General features: G+C 60.4%; 1 protein-coding gene and 1 pseudogene across 4 annotated transcripts in view; one reads left to right on the top strand and one right to left on the bottom strand.

The window, feature by feature from the left end:
- Positions 1-16,004, top strand: part of LOC146808505 (transient receptor potential cation channel subfamily M member 2-like) — a 2,014,188-nt gene that overhangs the window by 865,583 nt on the left and 1,132,601 nt on the right. The window lies entirely within an intron of this gene.
- On the bottom strand, positions 11,017-11,624 carry LOC146808506 (18S ribosomal RNA; annotated as a pseudogene; the record flags this gene model as incomplete).

A 16,004-nucleotide genomic window follows, 5' to 3' on the forward strand; every position in this document is an offset into this window, starting at 1 on the left:
GTATTGTATTATTGATGCCATGTGCTTTTATGACTGTTTTTAAACAATCAAATAAAGTTTCGGAATGGTGTAATGACTGGGCAAGTGCACCAACTGGCCAGTCCCTAAACCTTCCCTTTTCTTCATATCAGACACCCCCATGGTAGGCCCAAGGGCAGGGTGCATTGTAAGTATAAGTTAGGACATGACCTGGTGTGTGTGGCATGTCCTAATAGTGAATTACAGCCATTTTCGTTTTTTCACTATTGCAAGGCTACCTGTTCCCCATATGCCAGAATGGGCAGTTTGATTATTACAGCTTATAATCCTAACTGACTCAGGGAACATGGTAGAAATTCGAGTTTAGTATGCCTGAACTCAGAATGATAAAATACATCTTTTAGTGAAGTTGGTTTTATCATTCTGTGTTTGAAAATCCCACTTTTAGAAAGTAGGTATTTTCTAACCATCCAAACCTGCCTCTGCTAGGCTGTGTATTCCTTGTCTGGAGTTTGAGTGACAGGGGCTGGGGAATCCCAGGAGACAGGGTGGGTCAGCACAGGGCTGAATAGAGAGATCTGCATCTAGAAGGGTGGGAGGAGTTGCACCTGGGACCTGAATAGGGCTGTGCCTTCCCTCCACAATGCTGGCTCCACCTCCTGTGGTGCGTCTGATGTCTCTGCCCTGCACTCTGAAAGGAAAGAAGGAGTCTTGTCAACAAAGTGCTCCAGGACTGACCAGAACTGGTTTGGACTAGGCAATGGCCTGTCTGCCTTCAGAGAAGAAAGAGAAACTGGGTATAAATATTGGGACCCAAACCCAATAACTTTAGATCACTTTGGGAAACAAGAAGAAACTGAGGAGAGACTATCCCTAAGCTTCAGGGATTGGCCTGCAGTGGTTGCCTGACTGCCAAAGAGAGGAGAAAAGGAACTTTGTGTACTTTATTCAACTTGTGAAGGATCTCCAAGGGCTTGAGAAAAGAGCTTGCCTCCTGCTGAAGTCTCAGGGACAACAGACTTCACCCACCAGCTCCCCAAGAGTTCTTTGGAAGGGCCTGCTGTTTTGCGAGGCTTTCTGAGGGACTGCGTGTTGCAAGGAGCTGGAAGCACGACTCACGATCAAGAATCGTGTCGCCGGTCTGCCGCTGCAGATTCACAACACAAAGCGCCTCGCATCGCCGGAGAAGAGGATCGACGTCACAGCAGACGCCACCGCATCACCGGGAAGCTTGTCGCAGAAGAATCGTTGAGTAATCGCATGGCCACCGAAGCACCTCGCATCGCCAGGGGAGAGGATCGACGTCGCAGCAGACACTGCAGCATCACTGGGAAGCATGTCGCAGGGCCTGTCGCGGCTCATCGTCGGAGAAGAGGACTGACGTCGCAGCAGACGCCGTCGCATCTCCGGGAAGCGTGTCGCCGCGCCTGTCATGGCTCATCGCCGGAGAAAAGGATCGACGTCGCAGCAGACGCCACTGCATCACCGGGAAGCGTGTTGCATCAAGAAGAAAGCACCATCTTTGTTTCCTTGCACCAGATCTTCAACGCATCACCGTCCTTGCAACACTTTCATTGTCTTGCGTTGCACATCTTAAGGTACATTGAACTCTGAGTGTCGCATTTACCATCTTAAGAGAACTAAGCTAATTCTACCGTTCTAAGTACAGTATTGTGTATTTTTGTCATTTGTGGTCTTTTGATAAGTCTATATAAAGCATACTTAATTTTTATATAAAACTTGTGTGGTGTTCATCTGTAGTGTTGTCACTTGATTACTGTATGTGCTCACAAATGCTTTACACACTGCCTCTGAGATAAGCCTGTCTGCTCGTGCCAAGCTACCAAGGGGGTGAGCAGGGGTTATTTTAGGAGTGTACCCCCTTACCCTGACTAGATGCAAGGGCCCCTACTTGGACAAAGGTACCTACCACTGCCAACTAGAGACCCCCAAATCTAACATCCATCCAATGTCTGGCTTGTGGAAAATGGATTCAGGGTGAATCCTGACTGGAGCAGGACTCGGAGGAGTGGACTTACTTCTTCACTGACTGCACACAGTTGCAACTCCAGTCCAGCAATAAGAGTAAGACGGTGGTGCTGGATCTGTTGTGATTCGAACCGCACGGACCCTCGGCTGGCTTACAGGACGGGGGCTCCCGCACCCTGGGACACTGGGATGGGGCACAAGCCCCGGGTCCGGGCTCAGCTTCCGAACCCTAGCCAGGCTGGGGAGAGCCTCCCGGGGCCCCGGTGGACACCCTTCCCCAGCGGCTGGACCCTCGGCTGGCTTGCAGGACGGGGGGCTCCCGCACCCTGGGACACTGGGACGGAGCACAAGCCTCGGGTCCGGGCCCAGGTTCAGAACCCTAGCCAGGCTGGGGAGAGCCTCCCTACGGGCCCAGTCCATGCTTCTGAAAGCAGCCAGGCCGGGGAGAGCCTCCCTGGGCCCCGGTGGACCCCTGTCTCCAGTGCCCGGACCCTCGGCTGGCTTGCAGGACGGGGGGCTCCCGCACCCCGGGCCCTGCCGGACGGAGCACGAGCCCCGGGCCCGGTCCCACCTTCAGACCCCTAGCCAGGCCGGGGAGAGCCTCCCCGGGCCCCGGTAGACACCCTTCCCCAGCGCACGGACCCTCAGCTGGCTTGCGGGACAGGGGGCTCCCGCACCCCGGGACGGAGCCGCACCCTGGGACGGAGCTCCAGCACGGGGCCCAGCTTCCGAACCCTAGCCAGGCCGGGAAGAGCCTCCCCGGGCCCCGGTGGACCCCCTTCCCCAGCTCCCGTACCTTCGGCTGGCTTGCAGGACCGGGGGGCTCCCGCACTCTGGGATGGAGCCGCACCCTGGGACGGAGCTCCAGCACCGGGCCCAGCTTCCGGACCCTAGCCAGGCCGGGGAGAGCCTCCCCGGGCCCCGGTGGACACCCGTCCCCAGCGCACAGACCCTCAGCTGGCTTGCGGGAAAGGGGGCTCCCACACCCCGGGACGGAGCCGCACCCTGGGACGGAGCTCCAGCACCGGGCCCAGCTTCCGAAACCTAGCCAGGCCGGGGAGAGCCTCCCCGGGCCCCGGTGGACACCCGTCCCCAGCGCCCGCACCCTCGGCTGGCTTGCGGGACAGGGAGGCTCCAACACTCTGGGACGGAGCCGCACCCGGGGACGGAGCTCCAGCACCGGGCCCGGGCCCAGCTTCCGGACCCCAGCCAGGCCGGGGACAGCCTCCCCGGGCCCCCGGTGGACCCCCTGTCCCCAGCAACCGGACCCTCGGCTGGAACCACTGGGTCATGCAGTCTGATTCATATGTGTTTAGCCATGCAGCATTTTACCCTGGGTGCTGTGCAATCAGGGATTGGAGAGCTATACAATTACTGCACACTGGGTCATGCAGTCTGATTCCTATGTGTTTAGCCATGCAGCATTTTACCCTGGGTCCTGTGCAATCAGGGATTGGAGAGCTATACAATTACTGCACACTGGGTCATGCAGTCTGATTCCTATGTGTTTAGCCATGCAGCACAATACCCTGGGTGCTGTGCGTCAGGGATTGAAGAGCTATACAATTACTGCACACTGGGTCATGCAGTCTGATTCCTATGTGTTTAGCCATGCAGCATTTTACCCTGGGTGCTGTGCAATCAGGGATTGGAGAGCTATACAATTACTGCACACTGGGTCATGCAGTCTGATTCCTATGTGTTTAGCCATGCAGCATTTTACCCTGGGTGCTGTGCAATCAGGGATTGGAGAGCTATACAATTACTGCACACTGGGTCATGCAGTCTGATTCAAAAGTGTTTAGCCATGCAGCATTTTACCCTGGGTGCTGTGCAATCAGGGATTGGAGAGCTATACAATTACTGCACACTGGGTCATGCAGTCTGATTCCTATGTGTTTAGCCATGCAGCATTTTACCCTGGGTGCTGTGCAATCAGGGATTGGAGAGCTATACAATTACTGCACACTGGGTCATGCAGTCTGATTCCTATGTGTTTAGCCATGCAGCATTTTACCCTGGGTGCTGTGCAATCAGGGATTGGAGAGCTATACAATTACTGCACACTGGGTCATGCAGTCTGATTCCTATGTGTTTAGCCATGCAGCACAATACCCTGGGTGCTGTGCGTCAGGGATTGAAGAGCTATACAATTACTGCACACTGGGTCATGCAGTCTGATTCCTATGTGTTTAGCCATGCAGCATTTTACCCTGGGTGCTGTGCAATCAGGGATTGGAGAGCTATACAATTACTGCACACTGGGTCATGCAGTCTGATTCCTATGTGTTTAGCCATGCAGCATTTTACCCTGGGTGCTGTGCAATCAGGGATTGGAGAGCTATACAATTACTGCACACTGGGTCATGCAGTCTGATTCCTATGTGTTTAGCCATGCAGCACAATACCCTGGGTGCTGTGCGTCAGGGATTGAAGAGCTATACAATTACTGCACACTGGGTCATGCAGTCTGATTCCTATGTGTTTAGCCATGCAGCATTTTACCCTGGGTGCTGTGCAATCAGGGATTGGAGAGCTATACAATTACTGCACACTGGGTCATGCAGTCTGATTCCTATGTGTTTAGCCATGCAGCATTTTACCCTGGGTGCTGTGCAATCAGGGATTGGAGAGCTATACAATTACTGCACACTGGGTCATGCAGTCTGATTCAAAAGTGTTTAGCCATGCAGCATTTTACCCTGGGTGCTGTACAATCAGGGATTGGAGAGCTATACAATTACTGCACACTAGGTCATGCAGTCTGATTCATATGTGTTTAGCCATTCAGCACTTTACCCTGGGTGCTGTGCAATCAGGGATTGGAGAGCTATACAATTACTGCACACTGGGTCATGCAGTCTGATTCAGGAATACATTTCCCTTAGGAAACAGAATTATATCTTGACTGGTGCAGTAGAGAATAGTGACTTGTGTAGTTTTAGTGCTACGAGGTGAGAGCCTGTGCAAATATGTAAGTTATTATTTAAAATTTGGATTACACACTATACAATATAGACTGCTACAAAATGCACACAAATGTTTAAGATAAAATGGTGCTTCCAAAATAAAGATTTTAGTAATACTTAGACTGCACGTGTTTAAGTGTGATTGTTTGTGTCTTTGAGTCTGTGCATGGGGCTCTATGTATGAATCAGTGTGTAGGTGTCTATGTGGAGGGGTGTGTATGTATGTGTCTTTGTCTTTAAGTGAGTGTGTCTATAATGAGTTTAATCTGTATGTGTGTCTATATATGTGTGCAGTGCGTGGAACCATGCGTCTGTTTTGATTTGTGTTGGTATAGTCCTGTGTCTGTATATCTATCTGTGTATGTTTGTGCGTGCTTCCGTGCATCTCTGAATGGTTGTGACTAGGGGTGGGCGGAAAATTCCGTTCCGCCAGCGTAGAATAAAAAAGCAAGCCACCCCGGCTCACGGGCCCGGTCCTTGCTTCTGAAAGCAGCCAGGCCGGGGAGAGCCTCCCTGGGCCCCGGTGGACACCTGTCTCCAGCGCCTGGACCCTCGGCTGGCTTGCAGGACGGGGGGCTCCCGCACCCCGGGCCCTGCCGGACGGAGCACGAGCCCCGGGCCCGGTCCCAGCTTCAGACCCCTAGCCAGGCCGGGGAGAGCCTCCCCGGGCCCCGGAGGGCACCCTTTCCCCAGCGCACGGACCCTCGGCTGGCTTGCAGGACGGGGGGCTCCCGCACCCTGGGACACTGGGATGGGGCACAAGCCCCGGGTCCGGGCTCAGCTTCCGAACCCTAGCCAGGCTGGGGAGAGCCTCCCGGGGCCCCGGTGGACACCCTTCCCCAGCGGCTGGACCCTCGGCTGGCTTGCAGGACGGGGGGCTCCCGCACCCTGGGACACTGGGACGGAGCACAAGCCTCGGGTCCGGGCCCAGGTTCAGAACCCTAGCCAGGCTGGGGAGAGCCTCCCCACGGGCCCGGTCCATGCTTCTGAAAGCAGCCAGGCCGGGGAGAGCCTCTCTGGGCCCCGGTGGACCCCTGTCTCCAGCGCCCGGACCCTCAGCTGGCTTGCAGGACGGGGGGCTCCCGCACCCCGGGCCCTGCCGGTCGGAGCACGAGCCCCGGGCCCGGTCCCACCTTCAGACCCCTAGCCAGGCCGGGGAGAGCCTCCCTGGGCCCCGGTAGACACCCTTCCCCAGCGCACGGACCCTCAGCTGGCTTGCGGGACAGGGGGCTCCCGCACCCCGGGACGGAGCCGCACCCTGGGACGGAGCCCTAGCACCGGGCCCAGCTTCCGAACCCTAGCCAGGCCGGGAAGAGCCTCCCCGGGCCCCGGTGGACCCCCTTCCCCAGCGCCCGTACCTTCGGCTGGCTTGCAGGACCGGGGGGCTCCCGCACTCTGGGATGGAGCCGCACCCTGGGACGGAGCTCCAGCACCGGGCCCAGCTTCCGGACCCTAGCCAGGCCGGGGAGAGCCTCCCCGGGCCCCGGTGGACACCCGTCCCCAGCGCACGGACCCTCAGCTGGCTTGCGGGACAGGGGGCTCCCGCACCCCGGGATGGAGCCACACCCTGGGACGGAGCTCCAGCACCAGGCCCAGCTTCCGAAACCTAGCCAGGCCGGGGAGAGCCTCCCCGGGCCCCGGTGGACACCCGTCCCCAGCGCACGGACCCTCAGCTGGCTTGCGGGAAAGGGGGCTCCCACACCCCGGGACGGAGCCGCACCCTGGGACGGATCTCCAGCACCGGGCCCAGCTTCCGAAACCTAGCCAGGCCGGGGAGAGCCTCCCCGGGCCCCGGTGGACACCCGTCCCCAGCGCCCGCACCCTCGGCTGGCTTGCGGGACAGGGGGGCTCCAACACTCTGGGACGGAGCCGCACCCGGGGACGGAGCTCCAGCACCGGGCCCAGCTTCCGGACCCCAGCCAGGCCGGGGACAGCCTCCCCGGGCCCCCGGTGGACCCCCTGTCCCCAGCACCCGGACCCTCGGCTGGAACCAAGGAGGGTTAAGCCCAGGCCACGTCCTCTCCCCGACGGCCTGCCCGGGGAGCCCATTTTTATCGACTATTAAGCCCCCACGCAGTGGGGGCTTACAGAACTCTGGGGAAGGACAAAAGTTGGAGTTAGCCCGGCCGGCCTGCAGGCCGGCCATCTGGTCACCCGGCCCGCAGGGCCATCTGGTCGCGCGGCCCGCAGGGCCATCTGGTCGCCCGGCCCGCAGGGCCATCTGGTCGTGCAGCCAGGCGACTAGATGGCCAGGGACGACCCAGCCCCCCAGGTGGCCTGGGAGGGTGCCGTGCCCACTCGCCCTTGCAGTCCGGCGAGGGTGGCCAGGCACTCCGAGGCAGCCGCTCGGGAGGGCTCCTTCCCCAGTGCTGCTCCCTGCGCGGGAGCGGCGGGAAGGGGAGGCCAGTCCATCTGGTCACTCTGCCGAGCAGCGATGGACTGTGGCCCCCATCCCCGCGCCCCGGTGGGGCAGGGACGGGAGGGGGAAGCCCCCGTGCCGGAAGGCACGTGGTGGAGGCAGCCTCCCGCAGGCCCGCGTTACCCCCTTCCGCGTCCCTTCCCGCCGGCCCGGCGGCAGAGGGACCCACCCCTGGGTGTGGTGGAGGAGGGCGTCCGCGGGCGCCCACGCACGGAGAGAGACAAAAACTTGGCTCAGAGGATGACTTTCAATAGATCGCAGCGAGGTAGCTGCTCTGCTACTTACGAAACCCTGACCCAGAATCAGGTCGTCTACGAATGATTTAGCACCGGGTGCCCCACGAACATGCGGTGCACTAAGGGCGATGGAGGCGGCCCTCTTCTGTCCGCGCTCCGGTCCCCAAGCGAGCGGCTCTATGCACCGGCCCCCCGAGAGAGGCCGGCTATCCCAGGCCAACCGAGGCTCCACGGCACTGGGGTATCGTTACGGTTTAGGGGGGATTCTGACTTAGAGGCGTTCAGTCATAATCCCACAGATAGTTTATCGCCAGCATGCTGAGCACTGGCATTTGGCGCCTTTTCCCATTCTAATACATCAATGGGTTTTGATCAATGTAGACCTCTGTTGGGTCATTCAGAGAGGCCTGGACCATCTGCTCAATGCTCATGGATGCTCCGCTTTGCTTGGCCTCTTTTGACTTTGCAAAAGACACACAATTGATGGACGGAATGCAGAACAAATCAAAACATTCACCCCCAGTCAAGAGATTTGGGTTAAATCCATCATTCTTTCGCTCACCATGCCACACCAGTGTAGACTCTTTTTTGCCTTTGCCTCAGCATTGGACTTAACAAACCCTTGCAGTAGAAATCATTCCTGTGCCGATTTTGGTGCTGATGCTCCTGTTCTTGTTGTTGTTGATCTTGGTGTTGTTGGTGTTTTTGGCTGCTGTGAGCCATCCGCACTGCCCTCAGGCTCTGAAGTTGAACTTGAAGCCAGGTGCCCTTTAGTACTTGTTGTACCCTGGAGTAGCTGGCCTCTAATACCCAGCCGTTCTTTTTCTAAGTGACTGGCTTCCAGAGCTATCCAAGTTTTGTAGTTGGCAACATCCCTCTCTGAAAAAGGAATTAAAGTGTGCAGTAATGGTTTGTACCGTAGATCCAGAATTGTGACACAAATGTAATGGCTGGATGACACAATGCCTCTTTGGGCCCTTGTAATGTCAGATCAGCAAAGGGGTAAGCTCTCCAACAACTCATATGCTTCTTTTTTTTCCTCCACACCTGCGTACATTGCAAACACCCCCTTCAGCTGTTCCTGTAGCATGTGCAACAATGGGATAGCTTGGCCCATAGTACATTCCTCCTTGCTGAGTTCACGTGTGAAGACATCTAAAGGAAATAGCATATCTGACAGGCATTTAACTAGGCCCCATTGGCCCATCTCAATGATCATGCCTTTGACAGTAGCATCCCCATTTTGCATGACATATTCATTGATTGGTCTGTACCGCTCAAACAGCCGTTCAAGCATGTAATAAGTTGAGTTCCAACGTGTTGGCATCTCCTGGATGAGTGCTTTAACTGTCATTCTATAAACACGTTGAATGATCCTCAGCTGCTTCTGGGCTCTAAAAGAATGGCTGAAATGTGTGCAGATTCTTCTGCAGGTGGTCAATAAGTTGCTGGCTCAGTCTTCTTTTTTCAGAAAGTCTTGAACAATGATGTTAATGCAGTGTGCCAAAGACAGGACCCTGAAATAGCCACCAACAGCCATGGACTTAACTATATTACTGCCATTGTCCGTGGCAGCAAAACCAATGCTAAGCCCTCTTGGTCACAGCCATTCAAAGGCCTTGCTGTCAAAGTCATCCAAAATGCTTGCAGCGGTATAAGATTTCTCCATGGCGAACATGGCTACAGTTGCATGTTTCCGAGTGGCATTAAAAATCTCAGCAGTGTCAACAACACCTGCTGCAAATATCTTTTCTCTAACCCCCACAAAAGAGATCCAGTGTGCGGTGATGCACATGTAATCAGTGGTTTGACAACTGGTCCACTCTGCTGCAAACCGTGTGGAAGCAAATGCAGCACGTCTGGCGAAATAGGACCTGCTGGGAACCTTCCATTTTGGGCAGATGGCTGTCACAAATTCAAGAAAACCCACCCCTTCCACAAAAGAACAAGGATTGGCATAGCCAATATGTCTCGCCTTTGGGACCTTATACGTTTTCAACTAGAGCTATTGGCTTTGCCAATGTTTTTAAGCTATGTTGTAGAGAATTGTGACAGAGAGGTGGGCCACAACAGTCAGAGAATTGTGGCTGCTGTGCAGTATGTTGAAAAGCTTTAATATAAAAGTGTAATTAGCATTTTTGTTACTTATGTATAACCAAGAAGACATTATGTACCACTAAACAACCCTATTAAAAAAACAATTAACATAAGACATGTCTTATAGAGCCAATCCTTATCCCGAAGTTACGGATCTGACTTGCCGACTTCCCTTACCTACATTGTTCCAACATGCCAGAGGCTGTTCACCTTGGAGACCTGCTGCGGATATGGGTACGGCCCGGCGCGAGATTTACACCATCTCCCCCGGATTTTCAAGGACCAGCGAGAGCTCACCGGTCGCCGCCGGAACCGCGACGCTTTCCAAGGCTCGGGCCCCTCTCTCGGGGCGAACCCATTCCAGGGCGCCCTGCCCTTCACAAAGAAAAGAGAACTCTCCCCGGGGCTCCCGCCGGCTTCTCCGGGATCGGAGCCGGCATTGAGGTGGCAGAGCACTGTCCTATTCAGAGCCTAGGAGTACTCCTCCCACCCATCTACCTGTCGATCGTCCTATTCACCACCAGGCTACCTAGCCCTGCCCATCGGGGTTCCCCCAGCCCTGTCACTCATACCAGCCAGACATCAGATACACATCACGCAGAGGCGGGCTGAAATGTTTAGGCAAGCAAAGGCCAGCTTTCTAAAAGCGGCATTTGCAAACCCGGAATATTAAAATAAACCTTGGGAAAAGATGTACCTTATTATTCCGAGTTCAGGCATACTAAACTCGATCTTCTACCATGTTCCCTGGGTCGGTTAGGATCATAGGGTGTAACAATCCAAGCCGCCCATACTGGCCTATGAGAACAGGGTAGCCTTGCAGTAGTGAACAACAAGATGGCGGTAATTCACTACTAGGACATGCCACGCATCTAGGCTTGTCCTACCTTAGGCTTACAACGCACCCTGCCCGTGGGCCTACCATAGGGGTGACTAACATGCAGCTAAGGGAAGGTTTCAGGGACCGGCAAGTGTGGGCACTTGCCAGTCAGCATGTCAGTACCAGACTGCACGCAGGTTCTGCGGTGGCAGACCTTAGACATATTTTACCGGCCGCTTCTGTGGGTGGCACAACCAGTGCTGCAAGCCCACCAGCGGTGTTTGTATTTACATGCCCTGGCGCTCCTGGCGCACTCTACTGGGGTCTGACAGTAAGCCAAACTATCCAATCATGGAATCCAACCAACATATACAATTTACATAGGGAGCACTCGCACCGCGACACTGGTTGGCAGTGGCACAGCGCGCTGAGCGGCCAACAACATAAAATCACATGAGGCACAGCGACAAAAAGAGGAAGGGAGACTCATGCCAAGGTGCCAGGTCTAACAACGCTATTGGAGCTGGAATTACCGCGGCTGCTGGCACCAGACTTGCCCTCCAATGGATCCTCGTTAAAGTATTTAAAGTGTACTCATTCCAATTACAGGGCCTCGAAAGAGTCCTGTATTGTTATTTTTCGTCACTACCTCCCCGAGTCGGGAGTGGGTAATTTGCGCGCCTGCTGCCTTCCTTGAATGTGGTCGCCGTTTCTCAGGCTCCCTCTCCGGAATCGAACCCTGATTCCCCGTTACCCGTGGTCACCATGGTAGGCACAGAAAGTACCATCGAAAGTTGATAGGGCAGACATCCGAATGTATCGTCGCCGTCACGGGGACGTGCGATCGGCCCGAGGTTATCTAGAGTCACCAAAGCGGCCGGGCGAGCCCGGATTGGTCTTGGTCTGATAAATGCACGCATTCCCGGGAGGTCAGCGCTCGTCGGCATGTATTAGCTCTAGAATTACCACAGTTATCCAAGTAACAGATGGAGCGATCAAAGGAACCATAACTGATTTAATGAGCCATTCGCAGTTTCACTGTACCGGCCGTGTGTACTTACACGTGCATGGCTTAATCTTTGAGACAAGCATATGCTACTGGCAGGATCAACCAGGTAGCCGCACCTGCTGACAGGGGTTCGGGGGGCCGCGTGCCCATCTCCCTGACCGGACCACCTTTGCGCGCACCCCTCCCTCTCGGGAGCCTGCTGGGGAGGGAAAGGAGCCCACCCGCCTGGGCGGGAGGGCTCGCCGGAGGGGTGGAGAGAGGTGGAAGGACGCATGGGCACCGGCAGGCCCAGCCGTCTCCCCCGGGAGGGAGAGGCGGGCCGAGGCGCAGCCTGAGTGAGACGCAGGGGTGCCGGGGCCTGGCGGCGGCGGCACCCCTCGGAACGGTCGTTCCGAGCTGCTGCGGATATGTGCTGGGCGGAGAGGGGCGACGGCGTGGCGCGCGGGGCCTGGTACGGACCTGCTGGGCAGCAGCGTCCGAGGGCCTGGTGCCACCCGACCCCTCCCGCTCGGGGTCAGACCACTGGGGGTCACGAGCTGCCGGGGCCGCTCGGCCTTCGCTCTGCTGGGTAGGGTGAAGGGCCTCCCGCCAGGCGGCAGGCCCTCGAGTCGGACGGTCCTTGCGGGGAGGAAGCTAATTGCTTGAAACAACAGCCGAGTCTGGCCAAGCAGTCCATCCCTAAACGGACCGAGAGTGCCCAATCGATCAGAGTACGGCCGGGGCATCCCCTCTGCAGGCCGCCCTGCGCGGGGGGATGGCGGCTTCACATCCCTACCTGCTCCCAGGGCGAGCGGGCTGGAAGGGAGGGCCCATCGACAGGGGCCAGGAGGCAGGCGCGCACCCGGGTCCCCAAGGGCCCCCGGCAGGCGGGCCCGGGCGCTGCCTTCCCCGTCTCGCGGTCGCCGGACCTCACGGAGGTCTGACCCAGCAAACGCGGCGAAAAAAGGACCATCGGGAAGGGGCTGAGAGGCAGGAGCGTACCCGGGCCCCTGGGGGCCCCAGCGGGCGGGCCCCGGGTGCTGCCTTCCCCTGTCTCGGGATGCACGGACCTCACGGGGCTCTGACCCAGAAAACTCGGAGAGAAAGGACCATCGGGAAGGGGCTGAGAGGCAGGAGCGTACCCGGGCCCCTGGGGGCCCCGGCGGGCGGGCCCTGGGTCTGCCTTCCCCGTCTCCCAATCACTGGACCTCACGGAGGTCTGACCCAGCAAACCTGGCGAAAAAAGGACCATCAGGAAGGGGCTGAGAGGCAGGAGCATACACGGGCCCCTGGGGGCCCCGGCGGGCGGGCCCCGGGTCTGCCTTCCGCCGTCTCGGGATCGCTGGACCTCCCGGAGGTCTGACCCAGCAAACCTGGCGAAGATAGGACCATCAGGAAGGGGCTGAGAGGCAGGAGCGTACCCGGGCCCCTGGGGGCCCCGGCAGGTGGGCCCCGGGTCTGCCTCACATCGCTCTGACCCAGCAAACTCGGAGAAAAAGGACCATCGGGAAGGGGGCTGAGAGGCAGGTGTGCGTACCCGGGCCCCTGGGGGCCACGCTTCGGGCGGGCCCTGGTGCTGCCTTCCCCTGTCTCGGGATCCACAGACCTCACGGGGGTCTGCCCCAGAAAACTCGGAGAGAAAGGACCATCGGGAAGGGGCTGAGAGGCAGGAGCGTACCCGGGCCCCTGGGGGACCCAGCGGGCGGGCCCCGGATCTGCCTTCCCCTGATTCAGAATCGCAAAACCACTCGGAGGTCTGATTGACCCTCTCCCTAGTAATCCGGAGGAAAATTACCCCCCTTTCTTGTAATCCGTGCGCACGAGGTGACAGAGGGGACCCAAGGCGCGAATGTACCCGACCTCCTGGAGCCCTCGCTGGGATCCGGGAGGCAAATGGACCCTCATCGAGACTTCCAGGCGAGCCCGGCCATCTGGTCGCCCCCATAGGAAAGCATTGTGCGCGACCAGGTGGCCGAAGGAAACTTAGAAAAATGGGACGTGCGCGACCAGATGGCCGAAGGAAACTTAGAAAAATGGGACGTGCGCGACCAGATGGCCGAGGGGGACAGGCGCGACCAGATGGCCGGGCTCGGAAGGGAAGGTATCTGGTCGCTCTGCGCCCCAACAAACGAGTGAGCGGGTGCCGGGGCATGGGGGGCCGGAGGCCCAGGGCCCCGGCTGGGCCTCAGCCATGGAGGCTGCGTGGGGGACCCGGCGGGCCCTCCGACCCGGGGCCCGCAGAAAACCTCGACAAGCAGGGGAGGCCTGCACGGGACCGACAGACCCCAGTCCCGGGCCCTTGGCAGAGCGGCAGGCCGGGGGAAGGGACCCGGGCCGGGGACCCCGACCCGGGGCCCGACCGGGCCCCTGGGCCCAGCCGGGGCTCCCAGACCCGGAGGCGCTGGGGAAGCCTCCCCGGGCACTCCGGACCCTGCCCCGGGCACCCTGCCACATGGCAGGACCCAGGACGGAGCCCGGGGTGGGGAGGCCGCCCTCCCCGGGGCCCCCAGGGGCCCGGCCGGAGCTCCTGAACCCAAACGAGCGATTGGAGGCTCCCCGGCCACAACGGAACCCCGTCCCGGGCCTTTGGCAGTGCCGCAGGCCGGGGGACGGAGACCCCAACCCGGGGCCCGACCGGGCCCCTGGACCCAGCCGGGGCTCCCAGGCCCGGAGGCGCAGGGGGAGTCTCCCCGGGCCCTCCGGACCCCGCCCCAGGAACCTTGCCACGCGGCAGGACCCAGGACGGAGCCCAGGGTGGGGAGGCCGCCCTCCCCGGGGCCCCCAGGGGCCCGGCTGGAGCTCCTGAACCCAGACGAGCGATGGGAGGCTCCCCGGCCACAACGGAACCCCGTCCCTGGCCTTTGGCAGTGCCGCAGGCCGGGGGACGGGGCCAGGGGACGGAGACCCCGACCCGGGGCCCGACCGGGCCCCTGGACCCAGCCGGGGCTCCCGGGCCCGGAGGCGCAGGGGGAGCCTCCCCGGGACCTCCAGACCCCGCCCCAGGCACCTTGCCACGCGGCAGGACCCAGGACGGAGCCCAGGGTGGGGACGCCGTCCTCCCCGGGGCCCCCAGGGGCCCGGCCGGAGCTCCAGAACTCAATCCAGCGAGGGGAGGCTCCCCGGCCACAACGGAACCCCGTCCCGGGCCTTTGGCAGTGCCGCAGGCCGGGGGACGGGGCCAGGGGACGGAGACCCCGACCCGCCCGACCGGGCCCCTGGACCCAGCCGGGGCTCCCAGGCCCGGAGGCGCAGGGGGAGCCTCCCCGGGCCCTCCGGACCCCGCCCCAGGCACCTTGCCACGCGGCAGGACCCAGGACGGAGCCCAGGGTGGGGACGCTGCCCTCCCCAGGGCCCCCAGGGGCCCGGCCGGAGCTCCTGAACGCAATCCAGCGAGGGGAGGCTCCCCAGCCACAACGGAACCCCGTCCCGGGCCTTTGGCAGTGCCGCAGGCCGGGGGACGGGGCCAGGGGACGGAGACCCCGACCCAGGGCCCGACCGGGCCCCTGGACCCAGCCGGGTCTCCCAGGCCCGGAGGCACAGGGGGAGCCTCCCCGGGCCCTCCAGACCCCGCCCCAGGCACCCTGCCACGCGGCAGGACCCAGGACGGAGCCCGGGGTGGGGAGGCCGCCCTCCCCGGGGCCCCCAGGGGCCCGACCGGAGCTCCTGAACCCAATCCAGCGAGGGGAGGCTCCCCGACCACAACGGAAGCCCGTCCCGGGCCTTTGGCAGTGCCGGGGACGGGGCCAGAGACCCCGACCAGGGGCCCGGCCCCTGGACCCAGCCGGGGCTCCCAGGACCGCAGGCATAGAGGAAGCCTCCCCGGGCCCTCCGGACCCCATCCCGGGCACCCTGCCACGCGGCAGGCCCCGGGGATGGGGCGGCATCCGGGCCCATCCAGCTGCCGGCTGAGGACCGAGAGGGGTCCCAGAGTACCCTGTCCCTAGTAATCCGGAGGAAGGCTACCCCCCTTTCTTGTAACCCGCGCGCTTCGGGTGACGGAGGGGACCCAAGGGGCGAACGCACCCGGCCTCCTGGAGCCCTGGCTAGGATCCGGGAGGCGAATGAACCCTCATCGGGACTTCCAGGCCGGCCCAGCCATCTGGTCGCCCCATTGGAAAGCCTTGCGCGCGACCAGATGGCCGAGGGGCAAGGAGCGACCAGATGGCCAGCACCGAAGACTCCCGTCTGCCATAGCGGTAGGGCTCCCGCCTGCCCACCCGCCAAGGTCTCGGGGGGACTCTGCTTCCCGGGGTGGGCTCGGGGGACCCCGGCTGGGCCTCAGGCATGGGGAGGACCACCGGAGCTCTCGGGGCCCGCGGGCCCGGGCGCCCGGGGGAGGACTGCCCGGGACCCGTGGAGCCCGTCCCTGGGCACTTTGCCACGCCGCGGGCCGGAGGAGGGAAGCCCCGGAGGCCTGGGAGGATGTTGCCCGGGAGCAGCCCATCTGGTCCCCGGCAAAGAACCGCCAGCCGCCGGAGGGGTGTTCCGGCATACCCTGCCCCTACTA

This window comes from Triturus cristatus, chromosome 8 (assembly GCF_964204655.1).
Source record: "Triturus cristatus chromosome 8, aTriCri1.1, whole genome shotgun sequence".
In the NCBI taxonomy this organism is placed as follows: Eukaryota; Metazoa; Chordata; class Amphibia; order Caudata; family Salamandridae; genus Triturus; species Triturus cristatus.